The sequence below is a fragment of the Rhagoletis pomonella genome, unplaced genomic scaffold, assembly GCF_013731165.1.
Source record: "Rhagoletis pomonella isolate Grant_MI unplaced genomic scaffold, Rhpom_1.0 Rhpom_scaffold_00014, whole genome shotgun sequence".
Classification (NCBI taxonomy): domain Eukaryota; kingdom Metazoa; phylum Arthropoda; class Insecta; order Diptera; family Tephritidae; genus Rhagoletis; species Rhagoletis pomonella.
The window spans coordinates 5,235,930-5,253,302 of NW_023458568.1; the positions used below are offsets into that span (position 1 = coordinate 5,235,930).

The 17,373-nt window shown below is 41.7% G+C and overlaps 1 protein-coding gene across 1 annotated transcript in view; it reads left to right on the plus strand.

Annotated features, from left to right (window-relative positions):
- Window positions 1-17,373, plus strand: part of LOC118749185 (peroxidasin-like) — a 203,754-nt gene that overhangs the window by 16,294 nt on the left and 170,087 nt on the right. The window lies entirely within an intron of this gene.

Consider the following 17,373-nt stretch of genomic DNA (forward strand, 5'->3'; position numbering starts at 1 on the left):
TGTTGTACACTGGATAATAAACAACTTGTCGGCAGGCCTTCCTAATGTAATAAATTTGTTATGTATGTCCGATCAGTTTAATTTGGTTGAAATTGTAATATTTGTTAGGCTTTTCTGATCTAACCGTTGTGTAAATAAAAATACTTTATTTTACTTTTTCCCGACGTTTCGCTAAGATTTTTAGCATCTTCAGGGGATAGTTTTGTTTATTAACCTGCACATCAATAAATATAAAACATTAACCAAACAACGACAGAAACGAAAAAAAGATATGAATAATTTAGAAATAAATGATTCAGTTTTACAACCGAAACTTTTTGACTTACATTTAACATTTAATTATGGAACTTAAAAATAAAACTCATTACCAGCGTTTGTGGTAGCTTCGTCTAAACTGAATATTAAACAATTTTCATAAACATAATATGTAAGCTGCAGCGATGTCATCAGTATCCTCTTTCTTGTTCATTGCACTGTCCCTTTTCTGTATTATCCGTAAACTTTCTAATGTGAGTCTTGTTTTAAGTTCTTTTCTCTACATCAATTATTTTAGTGTTCACCAAATCAGCTGTGTGGCCACTGGTATTCATATGTTGTGCTAGTGCTGTGCTGTTTTTTTGTTTTTTAATGTCTGCTTCATGTTCACTTAGACGAGTGCCCAGGGCTCGCTTTGTTGTTCCAATGTATACTTTGTCGCAGTTTTCAGTTTCTTGACCATTGCACTTTATTTCATAAACCACATTATTTCGCTGCTTGGTTTCTAAGGGGTTTTAGTTTTTGTAAAGACTGTGGATGAAGCGCAATTGGATTTGTATGCTAGCGTTATGTTTTGTTGTTTAGCAATGTGTTGATTAAAGTTTTCGGACAAGCTAATTTCTGCTAGTAAAAATTTCACTAGTAAGAATTTGCACCTCTCCCGCGTTATTACGCTCTCCAATAATAAAATTTGCAGGTTCCAGTACTGACTATTTGTTACTATACACACCTAATATAAACAACGAGTTGTGAGCACTTCAAATTGCATGCATGTTGTTTTAGTAATTTACACTGAGAAAAGAGTTCAGTTACGTAAGTATGTTTCACTCAACATATGATTTGCTTGTGTTGAAAGAAAAATATTTAGCAGATTTGTCTTATAAGTTTAAGTTTGACAACAGTAGCCAAAAAGTTGTTGCTGCTTGAAGAAAAACATTTTATTCAAAAAACGGCAAAAAATATTGAAGACTGTTGTAAAATTTTAGCTTATAAGACAAATAGGATAACTTCTGAATTACATAATACCTTACAGTATTTACAATTTACAAGACCAAATATAAAATGTGCGAACTAAAGCTTATTGTGCGAATATATGACCGCCTAACTAATGTTCTAAGTAAATGCACTTGCAGTGCGCAAAAACAATACAGAAGGGCCAAACCGAGCAAACGAATGGCCGCACAACAGGGAGATGACAAAAATCCAAGCAACCGGGCTGTCTCAGTAGATGCCACTACTAATCCACACAAGAAATGTGCAAGTACATATCGATGGCTGAGTGGTAGATCGTCATATCTTGGCAGTCAGTTCGAAAACGACCTATCTCAGAAAACTTTTCAAGAACGCCCTACTTTAGAATTTGATTGAAGAACGCCCTATTTCAGAATTTTATTGGAAAACACCCTATCTCACAATTTGGTTGAAAACGCCCTATATTAGAATTCGGTTCAAAAACGACCTATCTCAAACGAAAATACATTGAAAATGTGCTGAGATAGGGCATTTTTGAATCGAAAGTTGAGAAAGGGCGTTTCTGAACCGAATTCTGAGATAGGGCGTTCTTAAATCAAATTCTGAAGTAGAGCGTTATTGAAAAATTTTCTGAGATAGGGCGTTTTCGAACTGGCTCCGAGATAGGTCGATCTTCCACTCAGCCATCGATACGTTATACTACTAGGGATGGTTGAAAAACACGATGGAGGTGCTGTTTAGTTGCAGCTTTGTCATGCAGAAAATCGAATTTTTATGCACGCACGTTGTATATGCTCTCGATTAGCGGAACATTAATGATGACAATCAAAACAACCTACTGCTAGGTGTAATGCCGTTAACCCACTGAGGGCTTGTGTGCCTCACCATCGTACTTCCAGTTATTCATCAAAATAAATGTCATTTAGACAGATTGCAGTTAGCAATTTTTATGCAATTAATGATTGCAATCAAAAATTAATTGCAATCAAAAACTTATGGCAATCAATTTCTTCTAAATCATTGCAAATTTCAATTTTTGCAATCAAAATATAAGCAGTCAATGTTAATTGCAATTGAACTAGATTGCAAAATTACGTAAAATATGCGATTGCAATCCAATTTGATTGCAATTTTTTACAGCCCTGTTCTCTTTCTTGTTCATTGCACTATCCCTTTTCTGCATTATTCGTAAACTTTCTAATGTTAGTCTTGTTTTTGTTCTTTTCTCTACATCAATTATTTTAGTGTTCGCCAAATCAGCTGTGTGGGCACTGGTATTCATATTTTGCCTTACGCTGTGCTGATTTTTTTTGTTTTTATAGCCGAGCGCACTTGTGCACAAGGGTATTATAACTTTGTTCACATAACGGTTGTTTGTAACAGGCAAAACGAATCGAGATAGATAAAGACAAATGTATACAGCGGTGACTGTCTGTCCGTCTGTCCGTCTGTACACACGATAACTCGAGTTAAAATTTAGATATCTTAACGAAACTTGGTACGTGCACTTCTGTCGGGCGTAGGACGGATGGTATTTAAAAAGGGAAAATCGGACAATAACCACGCCTACCTCCCATATAAACGTAATTTTCAGATATACGAAGACTGCGATATTTTAATAACTACTGAAGATTATTCACTCATAACTGATGTTTAGAATAATTTTTAAACGAAAAATAAGGATATTATAAATTTTTGGAAAATGGACGTAGCCACGCCCACTTATGGTTACATGTGTATATCTTGGTAACCGGTGCACCAATTTCTTCCAAACTTAGCACTGTTTGTGACCTTGGCACAGCATACCAAATGGACGTAAATTTTTAAAATCGGACAATAACCACGCCCACATCCCATAGAACGGTAATTTAGAGAAATACGAAATCTTCGATAAATCAGTAAATATTAAAGCTAATTTATATTATGGTAAAATTTTGGAAAACGGGCGTGGCACCGCCGACTTATGATCACATATATGTATCTCGGTAATCGTTCTACCAATTTGTACCAAACTCGGTATGGTTATTGTTCTTGCCAGATAAAAGCAAAACGTTGATGCTTGAAACTTCAATATTTCGAATTTTAAGGACGCTAATTTACTCAAAATTGATACACTCCGGCTTGCCATGTAGCGGTAGCTTTCGGTAAGATGAAAAACATATATTTAATACTTTTACTCTGTTTAATGTCTGCTTCGTGTTTACTTAAACGAGTGCCCAGGGCTCGCCTTGTTGTTTCAATATATACTTTGTCGCAGTTTTCAGTTTCTTTTCCTTTGCACTTTATTTCAACAATAAGAAATTCCAAAATATTCTGGACTTTTGTCTTAAGGACAACACTTTCTTCGTGTGCAATAAAACAATTCTACTCTCAAACCTTTGGTATGCCAATGGGCAGCCTCCTTTCTTCCACGATTGCGGATATTGTCATGGACGATTTACTTGGCAATATAATTTCGGAGCTAAAACATTCAAACATCGAAATTGAATTTATATCCAAATATAGACGACATCTTTGCAATAGTTACCGTAATCACGTAAACGTAATTTTAAAAACCCTCAACAAATATCACCACCAACTCCAGTTTACAACGGAAATGGAAGACAAATCCAGCATCCCCTTTCTTGACGTTCGCATCCACAGGGAATCTCCTACTGGACTGGTATTCCAAACTGTCTTCTTCGGGTCGTCTGATAAATTTCTTATCATCTCAACCTAAAAAATACAAAATTAATACGGCTAAAAATTTAATACACAAAGTACACACATTGAGTGACAAGAAATTTCACGACATCATCATAGAAAAAGTAAAAAAGATCCTAAAAAGTAACAGCTACCCCGAAAAATTAACGCGGGACTTAATAAAACAAATAACTACAGAAATAAACACCCGCCAAAACAGAACATCATGTAAAGAAACAACAAACACCACAAATCAATACTTCAGCGTTACCCACGATTGAGAGAAATAGAGATTGCGCCAATCGCGGTACCGCTAATCCGCTCTTTGTGATTTTGACAGAATGAGCTGTGTGCATGACGTCATCTTGGTGCAATTGTTGATTGAGCATACGAAAAAACCAGATAAAAATGTTAATATTTGTGCGTTAATATTTCTGCGTGGTTTTAAACAATTATTGAGACATTACAAAGCAAAATGAAGTGTGCCGTGGCAAATTGTAATAGTGAAAACAAAAGGAAAGAGTGCGATATAAGTTATTTTTCGTTTCCTACGGACGCAAATCTAGGGAAAAAGTGGAAGCAGTTCTGCCGGCGAGGAGATGCATTAAACACACTAAATCGAGCTATGTGTGCATGAAGAACTTTACTAGTGAAGATATGGAAAATAATACAGTTCGAAATGGGTAACACATTTTGGCAATTTATTTTCCTGTTATTTGCTTAAATTTTTTTTACTAAAATAAAGTTCAGTTTCAAAAAAAAAAAACGTATATACCCAAGTTAAACTTATTTTTGTTAGAAACTCTTTTTTTATTTTAAAAAATTAAGAAAATACTAGGAAAATAAATAGCCAAAAATTTTCACAATGCACCACTGCTATTAAATTGAACACAAGTATGCATAGACCTAAAAATTTAAAGAGTATTCTTATACATACATATATGTTGTACAAACAGTTTTTAGTAAATAAGATTTTTTTTTATTATAAACAAAGATGCTTGAGGCAGGTATTGGGTTTACATATTTCTATTAAAACAGATGAAATTGTAGTTAGAACAAGATTAATACATATGCACATATATATGTCGCTTACATTTAGACAATAGTCCGTCATAACAATTGTAATATGTTTTTCAGTATTTAATTATAGTTTCATTTTCAACTAATACGTATTATGTATGAATACAAATCTGTACACATATAATTGTAATTATACTAATAAAATAAACAAGACTATTTACATGCTTGCTTCTACATAGAACTATGTTGGCCTTTCTTTGGTGAGTTCTAGTAGGTAACAGTAAATAGATACATGAACTTCACTACCTACTTATTTTTGTTAGTACCTGATTCTTTTTAGTGCTGGTATGAGGTAATGCACCAGTGGATAAGGTCGCCAGGCGCTAATTCAAGCGGCATCTTACCGCGTTGTTAAGTACCTAATACAAAACAGTGCCGAAATTACTATACATTTAAAATTTCAGATTAAATTATGTTTTACTTACATAGAATATTTGTTTCCAAAGAAGCCACACTCATGCATCCTCTCGAAAATGGTATAAAAGTCATCAAATAAAAGCTGTGGATTCAACAGCTGTGGGGCTTATGGTGGTTGGCTACCGTCCACAAATATAAATATGCACTCTGCATGGCTCTTTACAATGGCGAGTCCAAAAATTCACTTTGCTGCACACCTTCCTTTTGGTCTACATGAATTTGCAAAGACTGTTAATAAATCCATTTTTTATTGTGTTAAAAATCGTACTTACCCATGTCCAAAATTATTGCTACATGTTCATAATTAATCAATATTTGTATATTTATTGATTCCTGCAAAATTGGGCCATGTAATATTAAAATTAACACATTTTCTGCATTGTTTACATATTTTTATATGCGTTCTGGCATTTCTCTCTCGCAATTTCACCAAGATGACGTCACGCAAAAATTACGCTCAAAAATCCTTTCTCATTGGCGCAATCTTGTATTCTATCATTCTTGAGCGTTACCTACATTCCAAGGTTGTCCGAAAGCTTTAATCAACACATTGCTAAACAACAAAACATAATGTATTATGGAACGAATTTCCGTCATCCCTTGTCAAATTTGGTTTGGAGACAAACCGGTTTCGGCGTTGTGCCATCTTCAGTGTCATTTTTCGTTCTGCATAATTTTTGTTGGTTGCTCGTTTTTATACTCCTTGTTATCTACCTCTTTTGTTAGGTACGTCTTTTTAGTTTTGCAGTGTTTGCGTTACTCAATAGGTAGATGAATTGTTTTGGCTCGTTTTTGACGGCAGGTAGAAGTCCGTGATTTTTACCCCCTTTGTTTTTGCAGTTGGTGTATTCCCTTCCATATCTGTCCTTAATATTTGGTTGTTGTCATTCTTCTTCTTGTACAGTAGTTTTAGAGGTTCAAACAGTACGTCCGATTCAGTATTTATTTGCTCAATTATTATTTGTCCTTTGAAGGTCTTCTGTTTATATATTTCCATATTTTCTAATATATTCAATCTTTGTCCTGTATGTTGTAACGCAGAAGTTCTGTTGTTTGTCCAATCTTCATTGGTGTGCATTTATTTTTGATCATTTGATTCGCGAAGTTCGATTCTATTGCAGCCTCCGGTTCTCGTTTTTTCTTATTATAATCCCTTATGTGTTCTCGATACCTTGTTCTTATATTTCGCCCTGTTTGTCCTATGTAACTGTGTCGGCACCCGCAGGTTAACTTGTAAACACCCTGTTTATCTAGCGGGTCTTCCTCGCTTATTTTCTCTTTCAATATATTTCCCACTGTGTTCCTTGTTTTAAATGATGTCTGAATGTCGTACTTATGAAAGAATTTGGCAAGTTTGTAAGATGTCTTTCCTGAGTAAGTTAGAATTGCCCAAGTTTTTTTTTATTGTTTTCCTCTTTGCTAGTCTTTTTCGATTTTGTGTCCTTTCTTAACTTCTCCACCAGGCCTCCCCTATATCCGTTATTTTCCGCAATTCCATATATTATATCCAGTTCCTTCTTGTAGCATTCTTCTGTTAGAGGGGTCCTTTCAAGCCTCGTTATTAGTTGTCTAAATGCTGCATTTTTGTGTTGCTGTGGGTGGTTTGAGCTATTGTGTATAATTGTGTCTGTGGCTGTTGGTTTTCTGTATATTTCGAACTCTATCTTGTTCGTGGTATCGTTTATTTTAATTGTTAAATCCAGATAGTTAATCTTTCTTTCCTCTTCCGTTTCCATGGTGAATTTTATATTCTGGTGTTGTTTGTTGAGATAGTCTAGTATCTGTTTCTCTTCGTTTCCCTTATTAGACATATTAGGTTAGGTTAGGTTAAGGTGGCAGACCCGCAAAGGGGACTCACTTAGACATTTGATTGTCCATTGTGATACCACATTACATAGGAACGGTAACTGCGTAAAAATTACGAGAAGCGCTGGGTGCTCATAATGAAGTTCTTCAGACAGCTGATGTCCACTCCGGAGAGTCCCTCGGGAGTGTCGATGAAATGCGCACCGAGATGCTTAAACCGTAATCTAGCGAATGCCGGGCAGTTGAGTAGGAAGTGCTGAGATGATTCCACCTCGTCTTCCAGGCAACTGCGGCAGTAGGGATCCGTGACGATATTGAGTCGCACCGCGTGGGTTCCCATTGGACAGTGTCCGGTCAGTACACCTGTGAAAATCGAGAGCTGACGCTTAGCCAGCTGCAGCAGTTCCCTTGACCGCCCGCGGTCCACAACCGGCCAGAAGGACCTTGCAACTCTGCAAGTCGGGGTTTTTTCCCAGCGCTCGCTGAGCCGACCATGAGCCCATCTGTCCAAAAGCAGGCCGCAGGTTGCCAACGGAACTCCAATTCCCTCCCTATCCGAGGTGATGGCCTCAAGGGTGCCTTGCCTGGCCAGTTCATCAGCCCTGCAATTTCCCGCGATATCACTGTGCCCCGGGACCCAAATCAGTTTGATCTGGAAGTACTCCGAGGCAGTTGAGAGAGAGGTCAGGCATTCCCCAACCAGTTTTGAGCACACCATTAGCGATCCCAGCGCCTTGATTGCCGCCTGGCTATCAGTATATATATTTGCCTTCCTTTTTGACAGTACATTGGTGCGTAGCCAATCGGCTGCCTCCTTTATAGCGGCCACCTCTGCCTGAAAGACGCTGCAGAGATCCGGCAGTCTGAAAGTAAGATCTACTGAGAGTTCCTGACAGTAGACACCTCCTCCAACTCTCCCTTCCAGCTTCGATCCGTCCGTAAAGATGTTTATTGGACCTCTTCTCCAAAGACCACCCCTCTTCCATTCATTCCTAGAGGGGATGTGCGTGGAGAAGGATCCTTTAGGGGCCAGCCTCGGGTGACCCCGGTCCATTTCTTTCGGCACGAAGTCGAAGCTTTCGAGAATTGTCGAGTGTCCGTGCGCTGGATTGAAAGAGAACCCAGAGCTTTTGAGCCTAATGGCTGAGCGAACCGCCGCTACTTTGCCCGAAATATCGACAGGTGCGACATTGAGTATAGCGTTTAGCGCTAAGGTGGGAGTGGTTCGGAGCGCCCCGCTGATCCCAACGAGGGCTGCCCTTTGCACGCGCTCTAGCTTCCTAACATGAGTGGTCTTTTCCAGTGAACTCCACCAGACGATGACCCCATACAACATTATTGGCTTAATTATGGTTTCATATAGCCAATACATCACTTTTGGGGAGAGGCCCCATCTCTTCCCTATGGCATTCTTGCAGCAGTAGAGGGCCACCGATGCCTTCCTCACTCGTTCCTCAATATTAGGTTTCCATGACAGTTTTCCGTCCAGGATCACGCCCAAGAACTTGACCCTGTCAGAGAGAACAAGTGGAACACCCCCTATTGAGGGAAGCTGGGCATGAGGCTTTTTGTACCTCCTGGTAAAAAGAACGAGCTCCGTCTTTCCAGGATTGACAGCAAGCCCGCAGCTAGCGGACCAATTTGTGACCCTGTTTAGGTACCCTTGCATGAGATCGTACAGAGTGTTCAAGAACTTTCCTCTGACGATGAGTGCCACGTCATCCGCGTAGGCAATAACCCGGCATCCTGTCCTCTCCAATTCCTCCAGGACGTCGTTTATCACGACTATCCAGAGGAAGGGTGAAAGGACGCCTCCCTGCGGGGTGCCTCTGCTTACTTTACGCTGCTCAGAGGCGTTGCCCCATTCCGCTGTGACAGTTCTGTCGTGCAGCAAGTGTGAGATGAGCCTTACTAAGTAGCTCTCGACTCCGAGCTTAGTAAGGGCTCTTATTATCGCCCCAGGAAGGACATTATTGAAAGCCCCCTCGATATCAAGGAAGGTACCCACTACAAAATCTTTGTTTTTAAGAGACTCCTCTATGGTTTTGACGATTGAGTGCAGGGCAGATTCCACGGATCTACCTTTCAGGTAGGCGTGTTGAGAGGGGCTAAAACGCTCTCGAGGAATCCTGTTTCTTATGTGCAGGTCAATCAGTCTCTCAAAAGTCTTCAATAAGAAAGATGAGAGACTGATTGGTCTGAAGTCCCTCGGGGATACATGAGAGTTCTTCCCTGCTTTGGGGATGAACGTGACCCTTACGCACCTCCAAGCCCCCGGGATGTATCCTCTTTCTAGGCAGCTCGCATAGATAGGGGTGAGCCAGCGGCACGAGACCTCCACAGCCTTTTGCAGCTGCGCAGGAATGATGCCATCCGGTCCCGGGGACTTGAAGGGCTTGAAAGAGTCGATTGCCCAGAGCAGTCGGCGCCTCTCCAGTAATTCACCGGAGGAGGAGGTAGAGCATTCGCCCTTTCCAACAGCGATAGGTTCGCGCGGTGCAGGATTTTCTGGGAAATGAGTATCAAGGAGTAGCTTAAGGGATTCCTCTCCACTCATCGCCCAGTTGCCCTCTTCGTCCCTCAGGTATCCCAAGGGTACGGGATTCCTCGCAAGGATTCGCCTAAATCGAGATGATTCATTACAACCTTCTACGGCTTCGAAGAAGTTTCTCCATGACTCGCTCTTGGCCTTTCTTATCTCGGACTTATAGATGCCCAGTCCGATCTTATAGAGCTCCCAGTCGGAGTGTTGTCCACTCTTCCTGGCTTTATTGAACAGGCGTCTACTCGTCGCCCTGAGTTCTGAGAGTTCCACCGTCCACCATTTTGGTCGTACTTTGCCCCCCGGCCTACTCAGCGGGCAAGAGATTTCGATGGCACTCCTACAAGCTGATGTAAACTTTTCCACCATAACATCAATCGAGCCTTCGGTGCTTAAGCTCTCCTGGGGGGCCTCTGGGAGTAATTCCCGAAGTTTTTTACTATAGAGGTCCCAGTTTGTTCTCCTAAGGTTCCTAAAGGGGATACTTTTGGGACGATCTTCGTCGAGAAAAAACTGAATATACCTATGGTCCGAAAAGGAGTGATCATTAAGAACCCTCCAGTCAGAAACGCGGGATATTACAGAAGACGAGGCTAGGGTGAGGTCAAGGACCTCTTGCCTTGCCGCGGTGATAAAGGTCGGTTCGTTTCCTCTATTACAGATACATAAGTCTACACTTAGAATATAATCAAAAAGTGACTCACCTCTTGCATTTATGTCTGAGCTTCCCCAGCACGAATGTCGTGAATTTGCATCCGACCCAATAATTACGTCGGCTTTCCGTCGCCTCGCTTCGGCTATGGCTTCACGCAGCAGTAATGGAGGTGGTTCCACCTCGTCATCATGAGCCATGTAAGCGGATATGATCCAGAGCTTTCCGGCACCGCTATCCAGGCTGACAGTCACAATGTCCTCGTTGCTGAAATTAGGTAGAATTAGTGCTTTGAGTTCGTTTCTGATGAGCATGCAGGATCTTGGTCTACCTGCTTGATTCTGCACCATCAGCTTGAAATTAGGCGTCCTGATCCCGGAGATACCGCTACTGCTTAGCCACGGCTCCTGGATCAGGACTACATCGGCTCCACCTTGCTCAAGGTGGATAAGGAGATTTGCGGACGCCGCCTTAGAATGTTGGAGGTTTATTTGCAGGATCTTCATCCTCCAAAGTCCGCTCCAGCCACGCCAGTTCGACGTCCTCGTTTACTGAGGCTAAGAGCCTCTCTTCCTCCGCCCTGTCGTAGAACCGTCCGATGCTGACGACGGATCCCTCCGTTGAGAGGGCATCCTCAGCACTTTCCGCCCCCGACACGACGGATTCCACCTCCATGCTCATGGGGGCTTCCTCCGCCGCGGGCTCACGTGCTTCCGGCACCTCAGGAGGTTGAGAGCCATCACCCCTGGAATCGGATTGGTAGACCCTAAGGACTACCCTTTCGAATCCATAGTTGATGACTCCCCTGGACTCAGCGAGAGGGCCGAGGGATTCCGCATTGAGTAGAATCAGCGCTTGCCGATGCGACTCCTCGGAATCCTCGGACCCCTCGAATCTGACAACCCTCCAGTTGTGCGTGGGCAGTTGCGGGTTGCAGTAACGGAGGATTTCCTCAATCTCCTCCGGTGCGGAGGGCTCGGGGGGGAGCCAGACACGGGCCCGCGGGCGGGCAGGAAGATCCTTTTCCTCCACGGCTTCCAGCTTGGCGCCCTCCCAAACCTCCCCCACCAGAGACACTGCAGACTTGTATAACGATGCCGACCGCTCGTCGGCGCATACAATTCTTTTGTGGATGCCATGATGCCACCCACCATCCTCACAGCGCGGAGGTGGACCAGGGTTTCCTCTGACCACCCTTAGAAAGACAGAGGAGATGGCCGCTGCCACGCGCCTCCAGTTTTCCCTGGATATGGTGCCATCTTCTCTGCCTCGATCGAGGACCCCCAGGGTAGTTGATCCCGCCTGCTTAGCGATTTCGCTGAACAGAGCAGGCGCAACCCCATTTCTGGGTCTTTTAGCGTGGGAGCCTTCTCCCTCTTGAGACCTTTGTCTTTTAGGACCCGTAGGAGGCGCACTCGCGTCTCCTTTCGTCGGGTTCTTAGCCTTCTCATCCCGGCCACACAGCACCCCTTTGGCCCACTCGAGCGTTTTCAGATGTTTCTCAGTAAGCTGAGAAGCATCCTGACCGCCATAGCGCTCCAAAATCTTGGTAGCCATGCGCCAGTCGGAGTAGGCCTTTCGGCCCGACGATATTTGCCGTTTAGGCATTTCCGAAGGCTTCTTGTAGGGAGCCTTCGAGGACAGACCCGGAAGACTGGGAGAGGAGCCCGCGCTGGTGCTGGCGATTCCGTCTAGCACCCCCCTTAATCGCTCTCTCAGTCCGGCCCCTTGCCTAGAGACCCCCACGGAGTCCGGTTCCGGCACTCCTGCCCTCCCAGTGGCGACAGCACCTGCCCCCCCAGAAGCGTTTAAGTGCGTCGGCTTCGACGCGTTCTTACCCCCCGAGCGACCATCCGTTAAGGATCCCCCAGAGATGGAAATTGTAGACCGAGGCGGTTTCGCCTCGCGTACCGAAGGTGGTGCTGTAGCCCCCCCAGATGAGCCGGCTTTGGGGGTCGGCTCCGACTCCCCGCCACCGCTCGAATGCTTATGTTTCGTAATTTTGTTTTTTTTGTTTTCGTTATTTTCATTGTTTTTCATTTCTGTTGGGTCCCCACTCAGAGCCGCTATCCAAAACCCGAGCGTGTAGTCGCCTTTAAATGGTCCCATAGCTACCTCTGAACAAGACTATGGCGAGGGTTGACCCATGCCCTTATGGGGTCATGAGTTCAGAGCCGACCAGCGCAAAGACGGGAGTCATCTCAATCGCACCTACACCACAAACTAAACGGCGACGGGAATTGGAACGTACCCTGAGGCCTGCCAGGGTTTTAACGGGACGGGGGCAGTTGCGGCATTAGCCCACCAGCCATTTCTGCTGAGTGTCACCCCAGCATACTCAGGTGGTAGAATACCGCAACCACCAGCTCAGGGATCGACAAATCCAGAATCGTAGTCAGAGGACGAAGCCAGGGTCGTTACCGTTCAGGTTAAGAGGCCGTGGAGGCCGCAGGCCATTTGGCGTTACCCAGGGTGCACCACGCGGAGGCGACCTGCTCTACACCCCATTAGACATATTACATCATCGACATATCTCGCCTAGAATTTTACTCCTAGGTTGGTCGATAGGTTTTTCATGTATTTCTCCTCCAGTCTTTGCATGAATACTTCCATGAGTATTGCTGATGTCGGATTGCCCATTCCTAACCCGTTAATCTGTTTATATATCTTATTGTTGAACCGGAAGTAGAGTAGAGGGGTCCTTCTAACAGGAGAATGCTACAAGAAGGAACTGGATACAATATATGCCATTGCGGAAAATAACGGATATAGGAGAGGCCTGGTGGAGAAGTTAAGAAAGGACACAAAATCGAAAAAGACTAGCAAAGAGGAAAACAATAAAAAAACTTGGGCAGTTCTAACTTACACAGTAAAGACATCTTACAAACTTGCCAAATTCTTTCATAAGTACGACATTCAGACATCATTTAAAACAAGGAACACAGTGGGAAATATATTGAAAGAGAAAATAAGCGAGGAAGACCCGCTAGATAAACATGGTGTTTAAGAGGCTGCAATAGAATCGAACTTCGCGAATCACATGATCAAAAATAAATGCACACCAATGAAGATTGGACAAACAACAGAACTTCTCCGTGTACAACATAAAGGACAAAGATTGAATATATTAGAAAATATGGAAATATATAAACAGAAGACCTTCAAAGGACAAATAATAAATGAGCAAATAAATACTGCATCGGACGTACTGTTTGAACCTCTAAAACTACTGTACAAGAAGAAGAATGACAACAACAAAATATTAAGGACAGATATGGAAGGGAATACACCAACTGCAAAAACAAAGGGGGTAAAAATCACGGACTTCTACCTGCCGTCAAAAACGAGCCAAAACAATTCATCTACCTATTGAGTAACGCAAACACTGCAAAACTAAAAAGACGTACCTAACAAAAGAAAGAGGTAGATAACAAGGAGTATAAATACGAGCAACCAACAAAAATTATGCAGAACGAAAAATGACACTGAAGATGGCACATCGCCGAAACCGGTGTGTCTCCAAACCAAATTTGACAAGGGATGACGGAAATTCGTTCCATAATACATCATACACCCACCCCGTCGGAAACAACAACAACCAAAAAGGAAAAAAAACATAACGCTAGCATAAAAATCCAATCGCGCTTCATCCACAGTCTTTACAAAAACCAAAACCCCTATAGAAACCAAGCAGCGAAACAATGTGGTTTATGAAATAAAGTGCAATGGTCAAGAAACTGAAAACTGCGAAAAAGTATACATTGGAACAACAAAGCGAGCCCTGGGCACTCGTCTAATGAATATGAACAGACATTAAAAAACAAAAAACAGCACAGCGCCAGCACAATATATGAATACCAGTGGCCACACAGCTGATTTTGCGAACACTAAAATAATTGATGTAGAGAAAAGAACAAAAACAAGACCCACATTAGAAAGTTTACGAACAATGCAGAAAACGGACAGTGCAATGAACAAGGAATAGGATACTGATGTCATCGCTGCAGCTTACATATTATGTTTATGAAAATTGTTTTACATTCAGTTTAGACGAAGCTACCACAAATGTTGGTAATGCGTTTTATTTTTAAGTTCCATAATTAAATGTTAAATGTAATGTAAGTTAAAAAGTTTCTGTTGTAAAATTGAATCATTTATTTCTAAATTATTCATATTTTTTTTTCGTTTCTGTCCTTGTTTGGTTAATGTTTTATATTTATTGATGTGCAGGTTAATAAACAAAACTATCCCCTGAAGATGCTAAAAATCTTAGCGAAACACCGGAAAAAAGTGAAATAGAGTATTTTTATTTACACAACGGTTAGATCAGAAAAGCCTAGCACATATTAATATTTGCGTTGTCAAGCGCCATTATGCAAATTTATTAGTTGTGCGCATGCGTTGTCAGTCAAGTCGCAAACGACCAAATACGACGAGGAATTTCGAATACACAAGCACTTACGATTACTACAAGCAACGTGTATTATTTTCTTTGCTCGTTGGCGTAGCGTCGTGACTGTATTGCGCGATCGTGGCAAGTAGTGCACACAATTTGGCTCAACAGAAGAAGTATGACTAGCATTTGCACTCGCGATGAAGAGTGGTGGCTTTGCAACCCTTTAATATCTATACTAATTATATAAAGAGAATCCCCTTTTTGGTAACTGGTAATCTCTCGAATGGCTGGTCCGATTATCATGAAATTTTGTATATAAATAGCTTTTAGCAACCACCATGTCGTAGGCAAAAAAAAATTAAATTTTTTCCGGTAGGTGGACCAGGGATCAATCTATTCCAAAAAATGTTATTATGCTCCGATATGCTTAAAATTTAGTACGTAGGTAGCCTTTTGCCTAGATTAGCGAATATGATCCTTTTTTCCGGGAAGTGGACCAGGGACCCATCTATTCTAAAAAAAACTTATTTATGGTCCGATTTGCTTAAAATTTGGGACGTATGTAGCTTGTGGCCGCTGTGGTGCAGTGTAAGCAGTGCGCGCTTCCACTCCGCAACACCTGGGTTTAAACCCTGGTCAAAGCACATCGCAAAAAATATAGAAAAAAGGTTTTTTCTTAACAGCGGTCGTCCCTCGGCAGGCAATGGCAAACCTCCGAGTATATTTCTGCCATGAAAAACAGCTTCTCATAAAAATACCATCGCCGTTCGGAGTCGGCGTAAAACTGTAGATCCCTCCGCTTTGTGTGACAACATCAAAGCGCAAACCACAAATCGGAGGAGAAGCTCGGCCAAACACTAATTAAATGTTAGCGCCAATCTATTATTATTATTATGTAGCTTTTTGCCTAGATTAGCGTATATGATTATTTTTTTCCGTGAAGTGGACCAAGGACCGATCTATTCGAAAAAATCGTCTTATGGTCCGATTTGCTTAAAGTTTGGTATATAGGTAGCTTTTAGCATAGATTAGTATATAGGATCATTTTTTCGGTAAGTGGACTAGAACCGATCTAATCGAAAAAATCGTATTTATAGTCTGATTTGCTTGAAATTTTGCACGTGGGTAGCTTTTTGACTAGATAAAAATACAGAATCCCTTTTGTCCGGTAAGTGGACCAGGGATCGATCTATTCGGAAAAATTTTATTTATGGTGCGATTTTCTTGGATTAACATACAGCTTACTTTTTTTCTGATAGGTGGACCTGATACCGAGGTATTTGAGAAGTAGGGATTATTGGAAAGGGGGCGTGGCAGGTTCCAAACATACTGAAACTTTTAACTATCTGTAAATAAATATCGTTACCTTAATTTACAGAGGCCCTAACCAACACTTTTTTCGAAACTGCGGTTTTCACAGATGTTGGTAGGATGTATCTATTAAAATACACCTTCAATAAAAATTTTAAAGTGTTAGTACTAAAAACAACGGACATGCCACATGTTACCTATTTATGATACTCATTTTATAATGCATTTTGCTTCTGCTGTAAAATAAAAATTTATTGGTTAGGTCAACAACTTCAAAACGCCAGGTGGCGCTGGGGTTGGGTTCTTACTAAAAATTATTTAGTGTCCGTATTGGTAATGGTGGGGGCAATGTGTACTATTGCACAAAAAGAGCTGCAAGGTGGCGCTGGAGTAGACTTATTAGTAAAAATCGTCAAGTGGAGTCACTCGGCGACACCAAGGATCAAGGTTAAATTACCACCGTTAAATAAACCACCAGAACCACTGCGGTTCTTGCTTTAGGGCGACTAAACAGAATAAAGATAATTGTTGATAAATGCCTACAAATTCAATTGTAAGATATATAAGGTATTTCGTCTGAAGTAAGTCTATGTATATTTGATTCCTGCGGACTCCCATTTTGAAATTGCCACCAACTGTACTACACAGACTCAAGGACGATTCACCATCGAACCAGATCATTGTTGCCACAAGAACTTCTTCACCGACATAACTCTTTCATTAGGTTATTTAAAATGGCGGTGGAGGACATGCCTTCTGACGGCCACAAAACCAAACGTGAACGTGAATTGCTGGGAAAACGTTGGACCAAATGTTTAAATAAAAAATTAAATTTTGGAGGGACGATGTCCGCCGGATCTGCTAGTATTTTATAAACGCAAAAGACACCGTTAGATAGCTTGTTTTACGAGCTTTCTACTGCTGTCCGTATGAATGGTATGGAATGAGTGGTGCGGCCTCAGTAGCTGTTTAAAAAATGTTTTTTTTTTAGAATTCCAGTATCAGCAACGGCATCCGAATCGAAACATTCTGGAACAACATCTTCTTAATTTTCGTATGGAACAATTTTGTTCCAAGGAGCGATTAACGGTTAAAAGTCAGCTTTAATATCTGTCATTCTACTTCCTAGAGCATCTTTGAAGATGTATTTATACTTAAAAATAACATACACACATTTGTCGCTTGGATATTTTTGGGGGTTAAGGCTCCATATTGTGGCGAATACTGCGGCAACACAAAGCGAACAACGAGAAATAGGCA